We start from the raw sequence: 24,608 nt of genomic DNA, 5'->3' as shown, positions 1-24,608 counted from the left end.
TGTAATTTTTATGTAACTCAACGTGACGTACTTATTTCAACCCAAACAATGAGCCTTTCCAAAACCTAACCAAGTATTTTGGTTATATATGGTCAGCCTCAGTCCACACCAGCATGGAAGTACAAATGAAGTTTTCAACCAACAGCTACACCTGCAAAATGTTGCTTGAATAAACGTAAAACAACAAACCACAAACCGTCAGTGCATTACTCCTGGCTCCTGTTTATTTATTGTTAGGAATGAGTCACAGTGTTTTCAATGCAGCACAATCAGTGTTGGGGTAGTTACTCAAAAAAATCATGTATTACACATTACTTGTTACTTTTGAAAAAATAATGCATTACACAATACATGACGCCACCTAGTGCAAACATCAGTTGCCTTAAAATAATATATCAAAAATATAAAATGATATGAGACTGGCCTTCCTATAAGACCAGTAGATGATGATGATGATGACAGACTTTGAAGGAAAATTCATGTTGTAATGGCACACGCTGCATTTAATGGGCCAAACACTCTGAGAGCTGATTTGACTTGTTTATCCGTGGAGCAGTGGTTGTAATCTGGTCCTCCCCAGATTCAGTACCAGACTGTCCAGACTAGAGAACCTCTCCAAGGGTGCACTTGACGGTGTTGCTGTGTTGAATTTCATGGATATCAGTGTAGGTCAGGCGGTTGATGCGGGTACTTGATGAGAAGGCACATTGGATGATTATTTTCTCTCAACCTAATATGCAGATAATTGTAAAACTTATGAAACGAAAGTAACAACATGAAAAGTAAAGCGTTCCCACCAACACTGAGCACAATTATGCGCTTGTAGCAGCTGGTGCACCTTCACAAATGGTTCAAGCTTTTTGCAGAGACACCAATCAATTAAAAATAAAATCCTTAATTGGCCCTGATACCAATCATGTACATCAGCTCCGAAAATCCCTTGTCTTCAGTCCAAATGTTTGACTTTGCTTTTTTCCCAGCTTCCCGTCTGTTTGTATGATGGTGAGCGTCCAATCCTGACTCAGTGTTTGCCTCTTCACCTCCCCTTTCTCTCCTTCTCCTCCTGCCCTTCACCCTCCCCGTTCTTCACCCCCACCCCCAACCTCACTCCTCTAAAAAGTGAAAGTGCTGATTGCTTTAAAAGACCATACAGACACGTTGGCAGCCATTATCTATGGCTAGAGAGGACCCAGTAGAGAGCCAGGCCTTTTATCCAGACGACTCCGCTATCTCCCCCTCTTCCACCCTCCCCCCCTGCTGGTTTGTGTATGTCAAAGCTGCGTAATTTGGCCCAACGTATGGCCCAGCGAGCCACAGTTAATGAGGGGCTGTTTGAGAGTTAAACGCACATGAATAATCATCGGGGAGCCGGAGCTACAGAGAAAGAGAGATTTAGATATCAACACATGCAGAGCAGGTCCAGGGACTGAGTGATCACAGACAGACAGTGTATAGACACATGTAATGGTAAATGTGCCACAGGCCCGATCAAAAAGGACGAACAGTTACATGTTTCTTCGTTTACAAATATCTAAATATAACTATAATTCACTTTACCTCGTCACTTCCTTCGCCAGTTTACCTTTACAGACTCAAGCACCTCAAGCAGGAACATTTGATGCGCAGAAGAGCATTTAATAACTCACATTAAACAGAATTAGCACTTTTGTCGCTAACAATGGGTGAAGATTTCTGTGATTTTTCTCTATGGGAATAGCACGTGTCCCTAAATTGGACAAAAAATATAATAATACAAGCCTGATGTTTAGCAGTGCTGCCCTAGGATATGAGCATCCTTAGTGATGCAATTAGCTCTATTGAATATCTGAAGAGGTGGCTTTGGCTGCTAAATGGCCCGTTGTTGACATGTTTGCAGGCTTGTCAGGTGTTTGCATGGCTCATGGTGTGTGGATGTGGAAGTAAACATCATGGTTCTACAGTCTAAGAGGAGAATGTATAGTATTTCCAGGAAATGAGAATGGATGTTAAATTTGCATTTCCGTGCCTGCTTTTCATCCTAAACTTGGTTTGATATGTTCAGGACGTTGATATTTGTAACAATGTACTTTATGTTGACATGTTTTAATTGAGGCAAGTCAGATGAATGAGAGCTCCTGAATCAAGAGCTGAGTACTGAATCCACATATTATCCCACTGCTGATTTAACACACTAATTAGACCGTGGTGCAGGGGTGTTTAAACACGCAGGGATCCCTGTGTTCTAACAAAGACTCACTCTGCCCAGCACCAGCTATCAGAGAGAAGGAGTGTAATGGTAAAAGTCAAAACAGGGCCATTCATTTGCTCTTGTTGAGCTAAGTGCATTCTTGGCTCACAGTCGGGGGGCATCGCACCAGACTGCGCGGCTAAAGCCAGAGAGCCCATTTGTGGAGGCAAATGTCATCGTGTCACACCGCCCTGCATCTCTGCATCTTTCTCTCTCTGGCTGGTACCCTGCCGTGCCCTTCAGCTGTAATTCTTTCTCTGTGTGTTTACATCTGTTTCTCCCTCTATTCCAACCTGTGTCCCACTCTCAAGCCCCTCATCAAGTTCATCTTTCTGTCTCTCACATCAGTTGCTACTTACCACTGAACACTCTCTTTCTCCGCATTGTATCTGCCTCAACAGCCCTCCAAATGTTACCCTCACAGCTGAGCTTGTTTGGTGCACCTCTTTCCATTTTTCTTCCGGCGCTACCTTTTTCTTGCCAGTCATCATTCAGCCTCAGCTGAAGTGTAAAAGTGGGCAGCTTTTTCATAACATTGCACTCTCTCTCACCCTCGGTCTCCTCTGTCCTCCCTCCCTTTCTTCATCGGTCAGCCAGTGGACATTTTCTGGTGTGTTTATGACACAGAGAGAAGGAGAAGGAAAGTGATCAAGGCAAAGATGGAGAGTGATCTGCTTTATCCCTCCCGTCCCTCGATCCTTCTTTCTCCCCCTTGCTCTTCCTCCCTCCCTCCCTCACTCGTGTGTCACAGAGACTGTTTCATCTTTCCGCTGCCTGTTTGCATTGCAACCAGAGCGCGCCCCGTGGTTTGCATGTTGCCACTCTATCACAAAACCAAACAGTGAGTGTGTGCTCTCGGCCCAGCAAAATGTTTTATAAGGCAGTAACCGCGTGTGTGGAGCTGCCAAGATAATGAATAGGCGACGCAGCTCATGCATGCTAATGTTATGTTGTAAGCAGTTTTGTTGACAAGTGCTAATACTTCTTTCATACTATCATCAAAAGCAGCTAATACAACAGCCATTACTCCATAGCACTCCATGCAAGACATGATGGATTGTGACCTTAATATAGGTTAGCCGAGTTTTGAAAGTTAAACAACCTGCAATAAATCACGGAATTATTACAATGCGCTTTAATTGGTTAAGGACTGTTTATTTCCTAAAGAGGTAGGAAAAATTGGGTTTCTGCACTTTTTAATTTGCAAAGTGCATTTTCATTACAAATGGCAGTTTAATATTACCCTCCTTTGTCATGCAAAATACGCAACACACTGGCAATCTATTAATTGGACAAAAATGCGGTGCCAGCGTAAATCCTCCTCCTCTCTCACTCTGTCTCTCTGTCTCTCTCTCTTTCCCTCTCTCTCTCCACCTCTCGGGTGGTAAGAGCTGGTAACATCTATCAGAACCAGAGACCAGGGAGACAAAGTTAAACACTCTCTCTCACTCCATGCCAGTCCTTATCGGCTGATGAAAATGCAGCAACAAAACAGAGTATAAATAAATGCAAAACAAAAATGACAGGCCATTGTCTGCGCGATGCCAGCAGCTTATTAAGATATAGTAAATACGGAGACATGCTTGGTAATTATGCCTGCCCCCTGTTGGTTTAGGATTTCAGCTCTTCCTTACAGCAGACACACATGATTCAGACAGTCGAGGATGAAGCTGCTGCTTCTTCTTTTTTTCCACCGTGCTCTCCACGCGGACTGATTACCTGCATGCAACCAAAGAAAGCCCACTCAAATGAAATTGGTCAGTACTACTCAGACTGTAAATGGACAACAAATGGAAGTCAGAACGCTTCCAGATCCAAAATCTTGCCCTTTAACTACAGATTCTGCACTCATATACAGATATCTGCTTATAGAGATTAGGGTATACATACAGATATTCCACACACACACCACAGTGTCCCAAACTTTGTCTCTCTGCAACTTGTTTTAGTTTTGAAAGAAAAAAAAATAAAGAATTGTGGGTTTTGACTTTGTATGAACAATCTGCATTTCAGGGTGGGAAATATTCAACTTTCAGTCGGCAATTCATCCTGAAACATTTTAGCTTCATTAAACCAGCTATTGATTGTGGTGTGTACCTTGCATATCTCTGTCCATTTTGTTGCCGTCTTTTGTTGGTGTTCAGTTTTATTCCCTCCAATGAACGTCCAAAGAGACATGCACACTGCAGCAAAATTGGTTATAATAACCATCATCAATAAACGGTCAGTTAATAGTTGATTAAACTTTAGTTAATAGTCATTTCACCGTTAACAAACAATGAAATGCTTTATGAACATGTATTTAGCATTTTTTATTGTAATGTTGCAGCAGATATTTATAACACATTGTAAAAGAATTATAAATATTGTGTAGTTCATCTATAAACATTATTTGGATGGCGCTTAAAAAGTTGTGACTGATGTTAAAAATCTTTACAGTTGTTTGATTAATAGTTTATAAAGCTGCTTTCACTTTTTCAGTATTGTGGACTGTTGAATATGCTGAATTGAACATCACATTTTGCCTTTTAGTTTGATAGTTAGTGTCTTACTCTCTTCATTCCTTCTATTTCACCAGTGTGTATTCTGCACTGAACTTTTCTTTCCCTTGTCGCCACTTCACAAACCATTGCAGCCATTGAGTTTGCTTTGGTTGTAATATTGGTGGTCAAGGATTTTGAGCTTATTCCATTCTCGTGCTCATTATCAAGTGACGGATCATGTTAAATGTGAAAATGAGCTCCATTGCAATTGCAGTCTAGAATTACATGTACTATTTAAAATGGAGTGTGTGCATGTGTTCTTGAGCTTGACTTATTTGACACGTGTTCATTATGATATCTGTGGGTGAACAAATCACTATATAAAGAGCCATTCGTGAGTTAAAAGCTGATTCAGGCATTTTTTTCTCTTTATTTCAATGAAGTTCACATATGGGTTAAATAACGATGTGAATCTTGAAAAACTGAGACTAGAGTGGCGTATGACTCCCTGATGGCAGCATTACGACACGTTGCCAGCTGGCTTTGACAGGGTGCCACCCAGACATGTCACCGTGCTGTCCTGTGTCTCTAACCCTAGCCAATACACATGCACACACACAACACACAATTTACACACACTCTGTATCCCCTTGGGGCCATCACTCACCCGTCATTCTTCGATGCCTCGTAGACCAATCAGGCGCCGTCTCATGAGACGCAGTGTCACACATTTAAGGATGCATGACAAAGTGCTCCTTGATTTCCCAGTGGCCACTGTCTGCAGCCTGCTCTCGCTTCTAAACACGCACGAACGTACACGCACACATGTGCTCACACCCAAACCACGCTTTCATTTATGATAGACGGTGCATGTCAAAGGCTATTACGTCAGTAGATGCTTAGAGTTTGCCTGAGCAGACAGGATCTTAGGTCAGTTTACAGCTGTTAACACTGTGAGAGAAAAGCTTTGTGAAAGGATGTTTGTTATTTAGGCTTCATGCAAAATTAAAGGACTTTAAAGGGACATATATTTTTCATCTTACCTGTAGCGCTATTTAGTCATCTAGATTGTTTTGATGTAAGTTGTCGAGTTTCGGAGATACTTGTAGATGGCCCTTGGCAAGAAAATACATTTGGCAAAACTCCTGCAATGTCTCTTTTCAGAAATCATGACTTGGTGACTCAAGATAATCAAGTGACCTTGTTGTGAGCCATTTCATCTTCTTTCCACCGAACTACACCTGCCAACCGTATCACCATGCAGAAGGAAGCGTACATCTACTCATGGACGAGAGTCTGGGGATGAAAATTAGTTAGGTTAGTTAGCTTATAGGTTGCCCCCTGGCCATGAGTAGATGCACAGCCCATAGCAAGGTCTGTGGATTTTCTTGAATAACCACGTCATGCTTTTGGGAAAGAGACATTGCTGTTGAGTTTTTCGAAAAATATATATTTTTTGGTGCTTTGAGCACCACAAGCCGAGTGCCATCTCGTTCCATTACATTGGACAGAAGACAGACATCTCTACGGCCGATTTCTCTGAAAATCGATGACACATATCAAAACAATCTAGGTGGATAAGTTGCTCTGCAGGTCAGAGGAAAAACACGTTTTCGGGATCTGGGGGTGAACTGTCCCTTTCAGCAAAGATAGTAACTTTATAGTAAAAACTTTTCAGCCAATGTAACACTATACTTTTCTCACACTATACATCGTAGTTACAGTGTAATGCTGCAAAAAAGGCCAACTACTGGGCACTAAAAGCATGTGGCTTCGGCTCATAGAAGATGTGGGGCCATAACCACCCAGTCATCAGACTATTTTAGACTACTCTTGGTTTGGCTTTGGACCCCAATTCATTCTGCAGCAGGGAAACATCCACGGCCCACCAGCACGCCTCCACCGATGAAGAGAAGCTTTTCTTTGATGTTGACATTTTCAAACAAGGAAAAAGCTCAGTGGTTGACCTGTGTTCTCTCTCTCTCTCTCTCTCTCTCTCTCTCTCTCTCACTCTCTCTCTCTCTCTCTCTCTCTCCCCCCCGTGTTTTTCTAACTGTGTTTCTCTTACTTTTCGCCTCTCGTGTGTATATTGCATTGAGCCAGGCTAAATGAAGGGACCTGTGAGGTGCTGCAGAATGCTTTTACTATCAGAATAGAGGGAGAGAAGAAGGAATTAGTAATAGCAGTAGTCTGTTTAAGTTGTTCAGGTCTCAAAGTTACCTCTACATGACCCACAAAAACAGTGATTTTGTGCAGGGAATAGGCATTTTGGACCCATTACTCAAGCCATTGTGGTTGTGCACTCATATGAAACAAGGCGGAGGGGTAAAGGCGAGGAAAGGTATAGCACCAAAGCTCAATTGCAAACGTAGCTTTTATGCTGGATGAAAGCAGAACTTCAATTGGCGAGAGCTTTCAGGGTCCTGGTTGCATTGAAGAAAGGCATACAGTAATGTTACAAAGCCATTTGTGCCACACTTTTCACAATTACAGCCTTTTCTCTAAAAATGCGTTGTTTATAATAGGTGACTGAGACAACAATTGCACCGGAGTGGCTTTGAAGCTTGGGAGCTCTGTAGAGAGTCGACACAATGCACCAAACATGTGAGAATGAAGAAGAGCATAATCTTCATAAACCAACAGCAAATCGCCATTTAACTGACATTGTGTGCCGTGTGTATAATCATGAATAATACTGTATATGTGCAAGTGTTTTTAAATCTTTGTATTTGTGCACGTGTTTGTGTTTGTGAATATCTCTTTTTCCAAAATAAGCACAAAGTGCAGTGAGACAGAAGTCATTTAGCTTTCTCTACACCGTGGCAACAGCCGCCTGATGTTCTGACACCAGCTGCTGTAAATTCACCATCTTTTAGCCAGCTATATGAAGCAGTAATTGTTTGTAACACAATGCCCGCACTTATCCAAAAACCAACACTGTCTTAGGCTTATGTGAGATAAATCAGTCATAAATCAATTTACCAAACCGTATATGCAGAGCTGGCTTTTCAAACCGGGTCTGTTTTGGTAATGGAGTAATCCTTTTTAATAGAAAATACACACACCCACACTGTTCTTTTTACCGAGTTTGATGGATTAGCTTTTCTACTGAATTCCATGGATGACATCCCGGAGTGGAAATCCAGGTGTGGTGATCCTTTTACTTCTTTTTTTTTTTTTCTTTTTTTTCCTTAGGGAGCCTGAAATGGCTGGCTGGGTGGGTGATATGGCATCAAAATGATGACAGAGAGAGAAAGAAAGAGAGAGATGATGGCAGGCTTGTATGCCTGTTTTTCACATATGTACTAGTTAAGACGTGTTCTTGACTGACATTTGTGATATTTCAACACATAAACGCGTCTTCTTTCTTAAATGCTACAATAAAGTGTCAGTTTCACTATTTTAACTTAATACCAGGCACCACAGTAGTGTGATAGCCGCTGTACAGTAGCTGCAGTGATCTCCTAAATATTTATATGTCTTTTATTCATGCTTTTTTTCCCGAATGAGCTCCTTTTACTCCCCCAAGAGCGAGTATACTCAATCATGTAAAATGCAATAACGCTGCCACTCTAACATGATTGATCCTCATTCCACCAATTAACCAAAGAGGTTAAAAGTTGAAATGGTTCACAGCGACAGGATTCATCACCTCTCAGCTATTTGTCTTTCATCCTTCCTTTTCTGCCTTGCTTCCCCTTTACCACCTCATCCTCTCTTTCATACATCCATGTCCATGGGTGGAGTAGGAGGGGGGTGTCCGGTGTGGCTCAGGTGCACTGCAGACAAAGGCAGAGAGAGTGCAAGTGAAGCTACTGTGACCACGTCTATTTATCTCCAGCCGCCTGTGGCTAAAACACTGGCTGCGGCCATTCAGCAACTCAGTGCTGTTTTCTTTAACCAATCGCAAGGCGTGACGTTGGAAAGCGAAAGTACCTGCAGCCACGTTCCGCCCTGCCTCAGGCGTGACAGACAGGCCTGTCAGCGAGCGACATGACACACCTGGGTAAGAAAAACAGCCTGCCACAACCTGGGTTGCTCGCATGTTTTACTGCCGTCTGAATCAGCTATTTGTTGTTTTGTCTTTTCACTTTGGATTAGGGCCAATAAAGAGAACAGGGATGGTTGAACTCCATCAGTGGGTTCATCTCCTCCTGCATCCTTTAGCTGACTTACAACCCAGCTGCACTCAGCCGGGTCTGTTCACTTCCTAATACAGTACCAGCACATAGAGTTAAAACACTTTCAAACATGCACGTACATACACACATGCCAGTGTGTGGGAGTCATACTCACCTACTGCTTTTACCACACACACAAACATTGGGAGGGAAGACACATCCGCCCACGACACACCTTTTCACACACTTTACACCCAGAGAACATCACTATCCTGTAGATTTATAGATCCTAATAGACATTCCTTGCAGTGTCCTGGATGAGATGTCAGAATTGATGGCATGCAGACTTTTATTACCTGGTATGGTGTGTGTAATTAGGTTAAATAGATGGGGTTGGACACGCATGGTAAAGGCTACATTTCTCACCCCGGCTGGATTTATTGGCCACGCTCCGCTCTCCGAGGTCTGCTCTAATGCACTCATTTGCATGGGGGCACATGTAGCTGATGTGTGTATTACTGTTACGTCAACTGCTAAGCACAATGGCAAGGGCCGGCTCATGAATAGTTTGGTTCAGTGGTTGGCAACGGCCTGGCCCGCCAACTGCCTATTAGCTATGATATGAAAGCTGCCTGGCAAGTGTTAGATTGATACTTGACACGTCGAACAAAGCTCATTGTCATTGTAATTACTATACGTTGAGTCTTAATTTCATGGTCGTCCATATTGCCAGCGTGATAGGGCTGTCTGTTACTTACATCTTCAGTAACAGCTGTCTATTCAGCCAGTGTATCCATCCGCCTTTCATATGTTCAACAGTCTCAGAAATAACGACTTCATAATGACTATAATCACCTCAGATGTAATTATAATGCATAGCCATTGGTACAATTAAACTGTATTTTCTGAAGAAACATACCACTTTTTTCCTTCCTCCAGATGTCCAATCAAGTGTAAATCACAGATAAACTAATAGCAGAGGACTATATGTGTTATGACCCGTTCATTGAATAGACTTTAAAAGGAATCACTTTATACCAGTTACTCTGTCATTTGCTGGAGGGTCCATCCCATCTGTCTGTTAAGGACAGGCTGATAATGAAGTGTATTTGATGAAGTAAGTTGATAATGAGAGCCAACCGGCCAGCAGTAATGACAGTGGAGGAGTAGAGACAGTGGCAGTAGCCTGCAGTGGTGGATGTTACTGCTCAGACTTTTCTGACCTTCACAGATCCCAGTTTCCCCTCCAATACCCATCATCAGATTGAATCATTGAGGAGGCGTGTGCGCTCATACTTGCGCTTTTGTGGGACTGTGTGTGTGTGTGTGTGTGTGTGTGTGTGTGTGTGTGTGTGTGTGCGTGCTTGCAAATATGGCAGGATGATCTCATTCACCAAGGTCTCCCCCTCCTAGTTTGGGGGGGAACAAAAATAATCTTGCAAAGAGGGACGTTCACATTCACACGCATTCATGCACACAACCCGCCTCTGACTCCAAGGCCAGGCAATCGGTTCGGAGCAGCTGAACCATGTTACTCTGCACACACGCACAAACACACGTGCACGCCCAGACTCCCATTTCCTTGAACCTGGCTACTTGCCTGCGCATCAGGACGAGCTCTGTAAGCCCTCCGCTGGGATGTGGGATGCATATCGCAGCAATTTGTCTAATATCTCCTGCATCCCCCCTCTCTCTCTCTCTTTCTGTCCATCTACCTGTCTTTATTTTCTTTCCCTTGCAAGCACATGCACTATTTCTTCACCCTCATTCGCCTCTGCTCTCTTTTTTATTCCCCTATTTCCTTATACTCAACATCTCCATGCTCACTTTCTTTCTCCCTGCCCCTCCCACCACCACAGACACCATAGAGGGGTCTGCTGAAGACAGGGCCCATTGACAGGCTAGAGTGGCAGTAACTTATTGTCTATTGATGGAGTGTGACAAATCATGTGGGAACGCAGGGGTGCGTGGCAGTGAGAGCCAGGGTGTTGAGTACGTGAGCGTGCCTGCGTGTGTGCATGCATCTCAGATGTGTGTGTGTGTGTGTGTGTGTGTGTGTGTGTGTGTGTGTGTGTGTCTGTGTGTCTGTGTATGTATGCCCGCATGTGTTTGTGCCTTTTTGTGTCTATGCATGTGTGTGTGTGTTTGCGCGTAACGTCTTAGTGTGGGGCAGGCGGGCATAGCCGAGACCCTTCACAGCTCATTTAGCCCAAATGGGGCCACCTGGGTGGTGAGGGAGCTCAGCGGGGCGGCCCTGGCACTCTGGAGCCCCGCTGACAGCCCCCAAATATAGGGGCTCCGCCGGCCTATTAATCAACACAGCCACTCTGACAAATCACCACAACTATGACCTAATGAGAGGCGGAGAGAGGAATGAGGGAAAGGAAAGAGGTAGAGACATAATGGAGGAGGTGGAGGGGCCACAAGGAGTATATGGACGAAGGTGGAGGGGCTGTAAGCACGGAGGCTAAGAAGTGACAGAGAGAGCAGAGGCTTAATGAAAAGGAAATGAAAGAAGGAGTAGCCTGACATCGGGACTGGCAGTGCGGGCCATGGGGGTAAGCCATGAGGTAATGAGAGGAGAATGCTAACACAGTTGTCATCCGTAGCTGATCCTCGGTCCTCCAGTCTTACTCACAACAAACCAATTGATTTGTTATGAAAGCCCAAATCATGCACTCCAAAATGTAACAGAGTGGATTAGCAAGCACCCACTCAGCCCCACCAATTCTCCATCGCCGGAAAATAAATTAGACTACAAATGCTTTCTAGACACTGTTTTTGCAGATGCTTCAAAGCAAATTAGAGGTGAGAAGACGTTTGAGTTTGAAAGCAAACAACATTGATGTATGTCTCCTTCTCTGGTTCCCACCCTGAGGTGAGCTAGCATCTAATCTCTCCACTACCAATCTCAGGTCCAAATCACATTAGCCGGGATCAGAGGTGAAACTGGAGCTTTTCAACAGCAGCCTGTTCTCACTAATGAACCCCCATGGCCATCCACTGCATATTACAGCCACACTGAGTGAGGGGGAGAAACTTTTGCAATAATCATTATGTAATTGCACAATGCCCGGGTTCCCATTGCCCTGACATTTCAAAAGCTCGATAGCAATATCTTTATGCTTCTCTATAGGGAATATGTTTGGAATGGCTGTACTGTATATGATTGATGGTTTTCTGAGGCTAAGCAATCTGCTTTATTGTAATTATGTGGTGCAGTGTCTGTCTGAAGTTTATACTACACAATATTAGTTTATTTGCAATGAATTTTGTGTTGTGAACCTGGATTGACTTGGCTAACATTGATTGTGTTTGTTAAGTGACCCAGCTGCGAAGTCACTCAGTCAACCCCAACTGTCACCCGCAGCCCAAACCACCTCTACCACACACACACACACACACACACACACACACACACACACACACACACACACACGGGCACACATCTCCACTACTTCTTCTTCCTTTCTCTCGTTCTACAACTCTTTATAAAAAATCTGCATCAAAGACAGAGCTCTACTTTTCTGTGGCCAATTAATATGCAGCCCGCCACTGAACACTAGAGTGAATATTCAAAAGCAGCACCTTCCTATTGACTTGTATCTGTCTGCTGTGCTGTCCAGCTATAGGATCTATGTGATATACTAAGCCCAGCCTGTCTGCTCCATCGACTGACCCAGGATGGAAGGCCCATAGAGAGGATGCACAACTGCATGCTCCTCCCATCCATTACCAAGTTATGGTAACACTGCAACAGCTACAGCTTCTAAGTCTGTGGAGCAGAAAGCCACATATACATCTTGTTAGGTATGCACACACAATCTGCTCCCAATTCACGCAGATTGAGGCTCATTGATGAAGGTGTTACAGATTGTGTGTCTACATGTGTGTGGATCCATCACCAAAGGATCCTTTACCAACTTATATGAAAGGCATTTCTTTGCCCAAGGTTACTAAAGTGCGGCACCTTCCCAACATATAGGCCTATATGTTCTGCTTTGTGTATTTTGTGCACAGAAATAATTTGATCGTCTGCCACCAAAAAGTCTGCTGCTTTCGAATTAATGACAGTTGGAGCTTTTTCCTGCTTTTTTTAATCAGTGGTTTGTGAAAATGATACAGTTTCAGATGTTGCCTCTGTTTGTTTATGTAAGCTATGTCTTCACTTATATATTTAGTTGAATGATGTAAACACTGATGAATTAAAATCCACTGATTATAAGGATTACATCTGTCTTCTGATCCAGTGTAGGCCGGACAATTACTGTACCACCCCCTTCAGCAGCTGCAGCTATACAGTACACCATGCTCCCTGAATGCAAAGTGAAACAAATCATGAATGTATAGTGAGATGCATACACCACTTTAACAAACTGTGTACTGTATATAGTGCACTGTCCAGCCTATTGTCACTGCCAACGCGTCAAATACTGCAGCCTGGAGAGTGGCCTAACATGTCAAAGTTTGAAGCTGTTGTTACCCCTCTAGCATCATTTCTTGAAGCGCTCACTGCAGTAGTATAAAGAGTCCAAGTCAGGGGGTGGTTGGCTGGGTCATTCACAGAACTTATCCTCCATAGGCTGGGGAGAGCGTTCTGTTTTGTGACAAAGAGTCCAGTGTAATACGTTTTTAATTATGTAACATAAATAAGTGGACTACATAAATTACGTAACTGATGTCACTCACGTTACATGAGTGATAACACCAAAACTACATTTACCTTGAGTGTATCTTCAACCCAAAGTATTTTTTTCTTGCCAAACCCCAACCAAAATGTGGCAGTTTGACAATGTTTGTCACATTCCAAAAGTTATAACATGTCACACGATGCAAAATCTAGCCTGACTGATTTTTTTCTGCTTACCTGACTGTGGAGCCTTTCACTTGACACTAAAGGGGTAGGTGAGGCATCATTTGGAAGCTTGACCAAGCTGCCACTGACCAAGCTGCCAAACTTGATGAGTTGGGAGTGAGAGCGTGTTGCATTGTCACTTTGCAATGGATGTAAAGTCTGCCTGTTTTGCCTGTGCCATTTATTGTTACTACATCGGTTGTCAGTGTGCTGACATTGAATTTTCTGGACTGTGACCTGCTCTGTTCACACATGGGCTCAAATAAACATTACACGGACTGGGTACAAGGAAGCTCACAGGATAAAGTCCAGTCAATATGTTCAGTAGCGTGTATACACACAGCTTGCCCAGTTTAAAAATTCAAAGTAACATTGAATGTGTGAATACGCCGTCAGTGACGCTTATTCCTCGAAATTTATCGTATTTGATGAAAAACATTTGTCTGATTTATATACAGAGTGGCAAGTTTCCATTGAGTTGTGGTCAAGGTCGCCATGGGCAGAAACTTTTTCACCATTTTTTCTCAAAAGAGCGAAAATGATGTGATCTGACATTTAATGATGATGAAGGCCACCTCAGCCAGTAAAGTAGCATATTAGTGCCCCCCACCCCCCTTCATGACCTACACATCACTAGTGGTACATTAATGTCAGTAATGTGCTCAGGTCTTTCATGCACATTAGTGCTACAGAGAAATGAAAGTGCAGGCCTGTACAGTACGCATGCGGAGCAGTAAAAACCTGGCATCACATGGAAAATCTAGTCTGTATGTTATGCTAACATTAGTTGTATTTTGTGATATGTGTGTTGGCAACCAAATCATGAATGATGATGTTACCCTGCACTTTTCACAGAATTTGACAATGTTTGTAGTTGGGTTGTAAGAAACGCAACACTGCCAGAGGGATGTGTGTATGTGTGAGTGAGTGTGTGCATGTATGCTCTCCAGAGTTGACAATAGACCTTTACAGCATCAAATCCCTACAAGGTGAGGCACAACTTAAAAACGTCTTTTCATCGACCTCCTTATCTCTTTCACACTGCTGTTGGCAGCAAGAAAGAGGAAGAAAAACTGAGAGAGGGAGCATTATAATTTTATTATAAGGACAGAAGGGGTAAAATAGAGCACGACTGATAAGGATCTGGAGATTAGGATGGAGCAGAACAATAAATTATGCAAAGTGTTTGAAAACACATACAGCTATAATTAAGTGGCATTTGATTTTAAATGAGGTGACAGCGAGGATTTATTTATCTCCTTAACCCCCTAAAACTGCCATTAGCATGGTGGAAAATGAACCGTTTGAAATGGTAAGAGAACAAGGCCCCGATCTGATACACAATAACAGAGCACTCCCAACCTAAGACTTATACACACATACAAACACACACACACACACACAGAGAGAGAGAGAGAGAGAGAGAGAGAGAAAGGTGAGATCAATGTCTGCATGGACTAATCAGTTCAATGCAGGCCCAGCAAAACCACGGGAGCCCATTGCTAATAATGTCATTATGAAAGGAGCCTGAACACTGTTGTATTTAGAGTTTGGCCTTCAGTGAGAATTACTGCACTACCTGGTGTCAGTTAATTACTCTAATTTCACCACACTGTGCAATTATTGATAGAAATTTTGAAGTGCTAAAATAAACAAACAGTTTTATTGGAGGATGTCAAAACCATTTATAAACTACAATTAATGTTTTAGGTACAGGGTGTAGGATTTCTTCACTGCGAACCCCTTTCTCTTCGTTAAAGAAGGGTACAAAAACCCGATATTAAACGGGCTCCGGGGCAAAGTTATTAAATACCGTAGTATTAATTAGCAGAGCAGAAAGGCAGTGGAGGAGACAGTGAAGTGGACAAGGTGAAGGTATCTGAAGTTTAATCCAGTTGACAGCTGAACCCTCATTACTGCAATAAAACCTTTGCAAGTAAAAAAAACACTACTTTATCAATACCCCTGTTCACCAAGCATAAACATGGAAAACATGTAGAAGGTGATACTTGAACCGCCTCTGTCTGCAGTCTCTCACAACTACCAGTAAGCTAAAATGAAAGCTGTCTGCATGTAGTCTAACTGTTTAGCAGGTAGCAAAGTTTGGCAAACTCTTGAAATGACTGAGAGGAGGACTGATACTGACTGACTGTGTTCTTCAGTCTTCACTCAGTATTTTCATGTCAGGAATATTGCTCTGTTGACAGTTTAGGTCCGTTTCCACTGAGATATCAATGAGTTTAAAGTGATTTTGCATGAAAATATGACTGTTGCCGCTCTAGAAACAATATGGTTTTATTTAAAACATTGAATTATATTCCTGTTCTGAATTAACAGAATAGAATTGAAATGGTAAGATTATTTCAATTGTCAATTATGTAAAAATGAAAAAGAACCGCGAAGAATACCGATTAAAAAAACGAACCAATAAGGAGTATCAATAAGAGTACATTACAGTGCACATGTGTGTTAGAGGAGAAAGTCTACTAAAACGTGAATCTATGGCAGTAACCTTGATGTTACGCGTGGGTGCTCCCTGCTTCTGTGCCTGAAAGGTTTTCAGGAAGTGACTGAAAGGATGAAGCTACATCACCATGGTTTCCCCCATTTAGATGGTTATATACAGTATAAACTATATAAAAACCTCAATGGTTTTATGCTAAACTTATGTCCCTAGTGCAACCAAATCAAACACTGTGCAATGCATGAATTTAATGTCTGTGATAGTCAGTAAGGTTCTGAATTAACACTTGATTTCTATACTGCAGCAGGAGGGTGAAACTGAAATATGTGTGGAATCCAAGACTGTGCTCACAATTATGTTGTATCTGCAGTACACAAATGTTGTGTCTTGTTGTGTCATAGCTCTGACATTTTTTTTGTCTTCAGCCTTAGCCTTGATGTGGTCTTTGTTTTTGTGACAAGGTAACTTCAATTTTATTCCAACACGACTGCTTCTTCTCCAGCTCGATCTCTCAGCAAGAAATAAACCGAGCTAGAAACTTACCCAACTAAGCCACTACAAATCCATGAAAAAAAGTAGAATACGCTGAAATATGCAATTTATTCATAGTGGCTATGGAAATGATATATAGCAGGGTTTGAATAGAAGTTTTGCCAGATCAATGTCTGAGAGCGAGGCCTTTGTCTGAGAGCAAGACGCAGTTTCTCAACCCTCAGCGTTCCTTAGTAGATTTCTCAGTTTATATATGCACAAATGACAAAGAGAAAGCACTGAATAAGTAATAGGCTATTTCCTGGTAGCAGATTGAGGTGAAATCTTTTTTCCCCTCTGTATGCTGTTCAGTGGGGAGATAGCATGTGTGAATTCTTGTTCCCACTGTTTGTGCTCGTGTGTGTGAGGGGGGCAAAATCTGACGCTACTGACTGTTTATCTGAATCATCTTTGTTCATTAATTCATGAGTGATATTGTATGCATTTGGTGACAAGGTTGAAAGGAGTAGATCCAAATGCGTACAGAAGGCACGGAGGGAGATGGTATGTTATTGGAGACTTTAATGAGCATTCTGCTAAGGATGTCGAGGCCTGCCGATCATCTGGTGACAGTGGATGAGGTTGGACTGGAGAGTTGAAGGTTCAGAGGAAGGCCGGTGGAGGCAACAAGTGATGTTGGGCTGGAGGCAGGTGAATGTTGTGTGGTGGGAGGCTGAAGATGGAAGACGGAAAAGGCAACCCGGTGGAATCTCAGTTTATTCAGAAACAAAGGATGGTGAGATTGTCAAGGAAAACTCGAACTGATGAGTAAGTGGAGAGACCTCGCCTTAAATAGACTGGAAGCTGAAGAGTAATTAGGAAAACAGCTGGGACTAAGGCAGGGCTTTTGTTCTTTTGTTGAGGCTTTGTCTCCCTTTGTATTTTTTATCTTTTGTATAAGATTGTTTTTGTTGTTACATTAAGAATGTGCACATTTGTTTCTGTGCGCGCCTTTCGTCTCGACTGCCCCCGACTAAAAACACTTACTGTAGATAGGGTTAACCCTAGCAGCATATAGCCGCTTTTTTCTGTGACTAACAAACAAATGAAAACTTGGTCGGACTATTCTAATAGTTTAGTCGACTGTTTGGGAGCAGCCCTAATTTTGTCATCAGGTTTTTACTTTTGTCCAGAGAAACAACCCCTCCTTCCTTCTCCTCTTTTTTTATCTTCTTCCTGCTACTTTTCTATTTCTCTCCCTCTCTCTCCTTGGGTCATGGGAGAAGACAGATTGCCTCTGCTGTGATTTTTGATCCGAGAGACCTGCAGGCACACTGGAGCTGTTAACAGGTGCCTGCCAGGCTGAATGACTGACTTACTGACTGCCCGGCCAACTTAGCCTCCCCTTGTTACTGCAGTGAAATGGGGGAAGGTGATGGAGGGAGGAAGAGAGTAGTCGTGGCATTTGAGTCGGCTGCCATGCTCAGATATACATGCATCAGTTTGCAAAGATATTACTTTACTCCTGTCATCATAAGTGTAACATCAGAAATTCAATATGTAAACACACGAGTGTTCATCAGATGGATTGAAAAGGTTAAGATTCATTTGGAGCCACTCCTTAGTTCCTTTTTGAAACAGTTCCTGTGCCCCATGTGGTGGGAGTTTGAGAGGCGGTGTCAGACAGTCGTCAGGCGTACACAGGACGCGGCTGAAAGGTGCCAAGGTGGTTGGCTTCCCTAACGAAGGCCCTCGCTGCGATGATTTACAGTAGCTCAAGTGAGAGAGGTCACACACATACATAAGAACATAGACACGCTCGCATTTCTCCGTGTCACAACCTCCTCTTGGGTGCTGTTTCAGTGAAAGGTGCCAGGCTGCTCAGCCAAGCTCCTAACAAGAGCCAAACAGTCAAGAGACTGAGGAGGAAGAAAAGAAAGGTGAGGTAAGGTGGGGGGGAGAGGGGGGCGAGGAGGTGAGATAAGAGGAGCAGAGAGCTGTCAACCTCCTGGGACATGTGCAGAGCTCAGCCTCTATGTGGAGCAGTCAGCTACTGCGCTGCACTGACCAGCAGACGCTGGCTGTGTAGACTTGGCAGGTGTTTGGTTATTTGCTGTTGTCTGCATGTAATAATACATTCAAAAGCAGCAAGGATTCTAAATTGGACCTCACCTTGTCAAACACAAACAAGGCCCCTAACCCTTTTCTCCCTGGAGAAAGAGTTGATAGATCTTACCCACAGAAGCACAGCAAGCCTATTTGAGGAATGTACCAAACTGTGTCCAATACACTAGTACTCACAGTCACACTGTGGTGGACAAGCAGCCTAATGATGTCTGAAATACCGGCACAACTGCTATGATATGCTGTGATAATTGCTACCCTCCTGTCCGCAGTACAAATAAATGTGAAATCGGTGGGCAAACACATTAATATGGAAATGTCTACATTAATTTGGAGCATGGTCTAAATTATTCAGTAATTAAGCCACTGCAAATTTACACAAACTTTCCCCTGGATGACTGGAGAGAATAGTGAGGAGCTAGGAACAGCCGTGCAGAGGGATTTGAAATATGTGGTCACATGATGTGAATACAGTCGTATTCCTCCCGACAACAAATGGTATCTTGCAAAATTGGCCCACAAAACACACACAGTCATGCATATACGAACCTAACCAAGAGTTTCTCCTGCAAGACAAACGCCATTGTTCATTTCTATACATGTAGTAGCAGATGTAGAAGCCTCTACCACCTTTACACCACCACTACGACTATAATTACCCAGCAGCACCACACAAAATGATGCCTCTGCAGGGTGGAGGCAAAATAACAACAGCTAAGCAACGGGCATAACTGTCCCTTTCCTGTGATGCATGCACAAACAGTAACCTGCAAGACCAGTTGAAATAATAATTTTAATTTATTGTTGGGAAATATGGACGGTCACACATCTGTTTATTCAATATGAACCTGGAGCCAGCAGCCAATTAGCTTAGTTTAGCACAAAGACTGGAAGCAGGAGAAAACAGCGAGGCTGGCTTTATCCGAAGGTAACAAAATCTGCCTACCAGCACCTCCAAAGCCAGCTAATTGACATTATATCTCATTTGTTTAATCCATTCAAAACCCAAAATGTAATAAGACATTCTCATCAAACTCTCAGCAAAACATTAATTTCTCAAAACTCTGAGGTTTAGCAGCACCCTCTGAATGAAGTCAGAGCTTCTTTTCTGTCTTTTAGGATAATCTAGATGAAAAGCAAAAGGTTTCTGGCTTTTTTCAGGCGTGACAGTCAGTCAAAAGCAACATGTTGAATTTCGCAATACCATCTGAATCCTGCTGGCATAAAAGAAGGTTGAAAAGATAAGCCAAAAATTGTCCATGCCAAGACATTTTGTATTCACTGGGTAAGACCTTCAGAACAACCAAAATATCTGTTACTTACAAAACACACTGAGAACAATTCAGTGCCAACATTTCTGAGGAAGCATGACATTGCAGGACAGCACTGCTCCAAGATCACGGGTCTGACAGGGAGGAAAAACTGTCAAATTAGGGAGAAAGCAAAAAGGTCTTCTTGCTACATTTAAGGGAATCGCATTGTGTAGAGAGTAAAGAAAAACAACAAAAAAGGTGAGGTAAAAAATGGAATCTGAAAAATTGTTAAAAAGGATTTGCACATAAAACATGCAAGTCACACAGTTCATAGGCACACAATACTTTATACGCAGTGCTTAAGAGGGCAAAGAGCAGCATTCTGCATGCATTAAAATACATCAGGAAGGGATTTTAACTTATACATCTTGCTGCATTTGCACATGACTAATGAGAAAATGAAAATGGGCACCTTCATTTCAACCCTTGAGAGATCTCAAGTCATAATCTATTATATATCATGTTAAGAGGTGCTCACAGTATTTTTGGCAGACAAAGCACATGAGACAGACTCTTTATTATCATGTAAATTATGTAATACAACTGTGATGTGTTTTGGCTATAAAAACAGAGTCAACTTACCTTTACAAATGTTTTAACTAACCCCAACCTCCACCCCTAAAGCCTAATCTGCAACTTTGTAATGTGCTTTTTTAAAGATTTTTGCAAGTATGTTTTATATTCAGAGGAGTTGACATCATGTTACCTGTGCTGGTGCACCACAAGCTAGGCTTATACCCTCTACATGTTCACCAGCTCTCTGTGAACCTAACTTGTTCTCCGAGAAATATTACCGTTAGCCTACATCGAGTTTCAACTTAGCGCTGCAGATACCGACTGTGACCAGCCAAAAATGCGGTTTTGAATCATGAAAATGTAGCTGGCAAATTAAAATAGAGATTCAATTTGCATAACTTACCCAGAGATTCACAAAAACTCAAGATCCCGCTTCAGCTTTTGGGAGATTTCTCTGAGTAGAGCCACTGCACATGTGCACTGGGCTGTTTCCAGCAACGCAGAGTTACAAGTCCAATTAACTCGAGTGAGTTGAATACATCAGTCAAATTAACAGGAGACTATGTGAGTAAGAATAATATGAGATAGCCAAGGTGAACCTGTTTGAGCGTAACTATTCAGTAGAGGTATGCCACAATATCCCCTCTCTCTCTCTCTCTCTCTCTCTCTCTTCCTTAACCTCCTTCTGTCTTTGGACTCCTCACTCGTGTGTGTGTGTGTATGTGTGTGTGCTGTGTATTTGAGGAAAAGGCCCTTTGTGCCGTCTGATGTGCTGGACTTATCATTGCTTGGATTTAGAGTTTAAAACCAGAATGTGTTTGAAGTTTTGTGTATGTGTGTCCCTTCGGGCATGCAGTGTGTGTGTGTGTGTGTGTGTGTGTTTGCGTGCCTCTGAGACTGCGTGTGTGTGTCTGTGCCAAAGCACGTACAAGCGTGTCAACTTGTGTAACTGTGGATGTCCTTTCAAAGGGCCTTCACAGATCTGTCCGAGGCCCTTTGATCAGACGTTCTATGACTCGCCTGCTCTCGACGGCCCTCGAGATGGGAGGGTGCGTGCCGGGTGGGACTCAGGGCTGGTTGGACATGGATGAGACCGTGGATTTGACCCACACACACACACACACACACACACACACGCACACACACACACACACACACACACACAGACAAACAGAACAAACGTGCAGCTTCATTCAAATGCGATACATCAAGACCTCAAAGTGAACTGAAAAGACGCAGTATTGGACAATGCAGATGTTTGTGCATGAATGTGCGTGTGCCTGTGTGTGTTATTGTGAGTCAAAATGTCATCACAAGGTTAGAAATTACTTCAAAGCATAAGCATTTGAATAGGGTTAGTTTTGAGTTACTTAAGTTAGGAAGGTTAAGGTTAAGGTTGGCAGTTGCAAAGTTAATTTTGTCATCCTCTCAAGTGTTGTAATACAACATTTTGTGTGTGTGTATTTGTATTTTTCTGTGTTGTACACAGCAGCTGTAGGGTAAAGCTACCTGTTCAGGTTTGCTTTGAAGTAGATTTACTTTGATATTGCATATTTTGTGTCCTTTAGTGATTCAATGTGTTTCTTGTAGCTTTTGAGTGGACATCAGTTTGGATTGAGATGGATCCCAGGTAGGGTCTAATACTGAGTGGCATCACCGCACCGCACGGACATACTGTAGACCTGACACTGAGTTGATCTGACAATAGAATGGATCAGTGTAGCGGCTAGTGAGTCAGAAGGTAGAGCATAATCCCTTCTGTCAAGTCTCTGTCTCGTCAATATTCAAATCCAGCCGGCTGTCCAATGGCTGTCAGTTACAATCTCCCTCTGGCTCATAGCCTAGCACAGGCACATATCTAAATTGAATTGGATGTTTGCTCCTCAATGGAAATTGAGTCGAAGAGATGACCCCCTGGCCCTGTATTGTGAACTTGTCAGTTACCCCAACTGAACTAGATTCTAATGTACAACATCCAGTCCCAACTAATAAGTTTTTCCCTTTTTAAAAAAAAAAGCCTTCTTATTGTCCTTTTAGTTCGTCATGTAACTGCTCCCTCCTCTACTCTCCATGAGTTTGAATTTATGTATTTATTCACCTTATTTCAAGGAACAAGGTCGATTGAGATTAAAACTTTGGACAGATTTGTATAAATGTACAAAAAGTGACTTAGTTTGCTGAACAACTTATAACTAATGACAGGTCGTGAACTAAAACCCCAATTGCTTTCTGTCACGTCTTAGAAGTGTTCTCTGTTTTCTCCTATAATGATGTATTCCCATGCACTCTGCTTCTCAGACACCTGCGTGCACTGCTTTGCTATCTGAGGAACTGCAACACCAAAGACCAAAAGTAATAGCATGAAATGAAATAGTATGGGCTTAACATGGATACACAAGGTCTCCTTCTACAGTGTGTGCATCCTTTCACCTATTCATCAACTGACCTCACCTTTACTGTAAAACCTAACCTTGAACTCTGAACTCTGCAAGAACTAGCAACTTATTTCTTTACTTATTCTTCTCAGGTTGAATAGGTTTGTGTCATGGTTTGCAAGAAGAGTATGTTAACTGTCGTCCAAAGATCAAAATCCGGGCAATGAAAAAGGCAGGCAGCAAATCCAAAGAACAAAACTGAAAAAATCAGAGAACTAATAAAGTGCAAGAATACGAAAAAAATAAATAAAGTACAAACCAATGAAGCACTGGGAACACGAGGCAGAATCACAGAGGCAACATGTGGAACAAAACAGGACCCGAACACAGGAGTGACATGGGGAAATAAACAAATGAAACACAGGTGTACACAGAAAAAGGCTGGGAAAGAGACAAAGACAGGAAGTGGAAAGTCACAAGATACATGAGGATGAATTCTATAAAAATAAAACGATCTAACATCTAATCAAAAACCCAAAACATGACAATTCATCCATCACCAGAGAGTCCAGCTCCAGCTTTTTTCTGTTGAGATGTACATTAGCATGAATCTAAGTGTCTCAGTTAGTGACAGACTCTCTTGTCAGTTGCAAACCCATTTTGTGATCTGAATCAAGCTGAGAGGCTTTTATTTTTTCCCAAAAATCTTATATATGTGATTCATCTTTTAGCCTAACCCCAAATGAGATGGTTGAAGACGTGACGACCAGTCAAAAAGATGTCCGCTTACTAAAAGTAACCTGACTCTGGGAGTCTAAAACTGAAAGGGTGAAAATGATAGAGGACATTTAACCATAGCCTCTCTCTCTCGCCATCTCTCTCCTTTGTTCAGTCCCTCTCTTCCTACTTCTCTGACACATGTCGCCCTGGCGTGCATGGAAAGGCCTGACCTTTGGAAAGTTTAGCACTTTAAATATTTAGGCTTGGGTTATGATGGATCCTCCAGGCCCCGCGGCAATGTGCAAAGCCTCTGATTAGGGCTGCTGTCAGAGTCATTTAGCCGAGTGTCTGGCTGTCGGTGGCGCTCTCTGTTTGACAGGCGAGCCTTTTAAACAAACAGCGGTCCCAGTGGCAGAGCAGGCAGGGCACCCAGCGCAGCACAAACACCCAACACTCTGAGAGAAACCACTCAGCCTGCTGACAGCTGCGGAGGAAACCACTGGCCACTGTCTCTCATGATCTCTCAAGCACTTTGTCTTCCTGCTCACTCACTTTCTTCCACATAGTCTATACTTGTACCTCTGCCCGCTTTATTTATTTTTGTTGCTGTTATTTTTTTTTTTTTCGTTTCCCTTTATCACAGTTTACAACTCCTTCTTGTTATGTTCTCCGTCTCTGGAAGCTGCTGAAGTCGAACATCAAAGTTTCGTCCGTGTTGTGTTTTGAGTAAGATTTAGTGAGTAAGTTGATTGCCGGATGATCTCTGAGCAGGGCTTATGCTCTTAATTTGTCAAACATCACTACTCATTATCAGCTGAAAATCAGGATAGATGCTTTATGTCTTGTGCCTGCATCGTCCCATGATTAGGACAGCTTACATTGATGTTCACGTTGAAATACATCTGAGCCAGCCTTTTCATCTCACTCTGAGACAATCTC

At 42.6% G+C, this 24,608-nt stretch overlaps 1 protein-coding gene across 3 annotated transcripts in view; it reads left to right on the top strand.

Annotated features, from left to right (window-relative positions):
• Positions 1 to 24,608, top strand: part of kiaa0825 (KIAA0825 ortholog) — a 128,359-nt gene that overhangs the window by 100,169 nt on the left and 3,582 nt on the right. The window lies entirely within an intron of this gene.

This window comes from Pagrus pagrus (assembly GCF_965226575.1).
Source record: "Pagrus pagrus genome assembly, chromosome: 8".
Lineage (NCBI taxonomy): Eukaryota > Metazoa > Chordata > Actinopteri > Spariformes > Sparidae > Pagrus > Pagrus pagrus.
The sequence above is the reverse complement of the archived record's forward strand: the minus strand, read 5'-3'. Positions and strand labels throughout refer to the sequence as shown.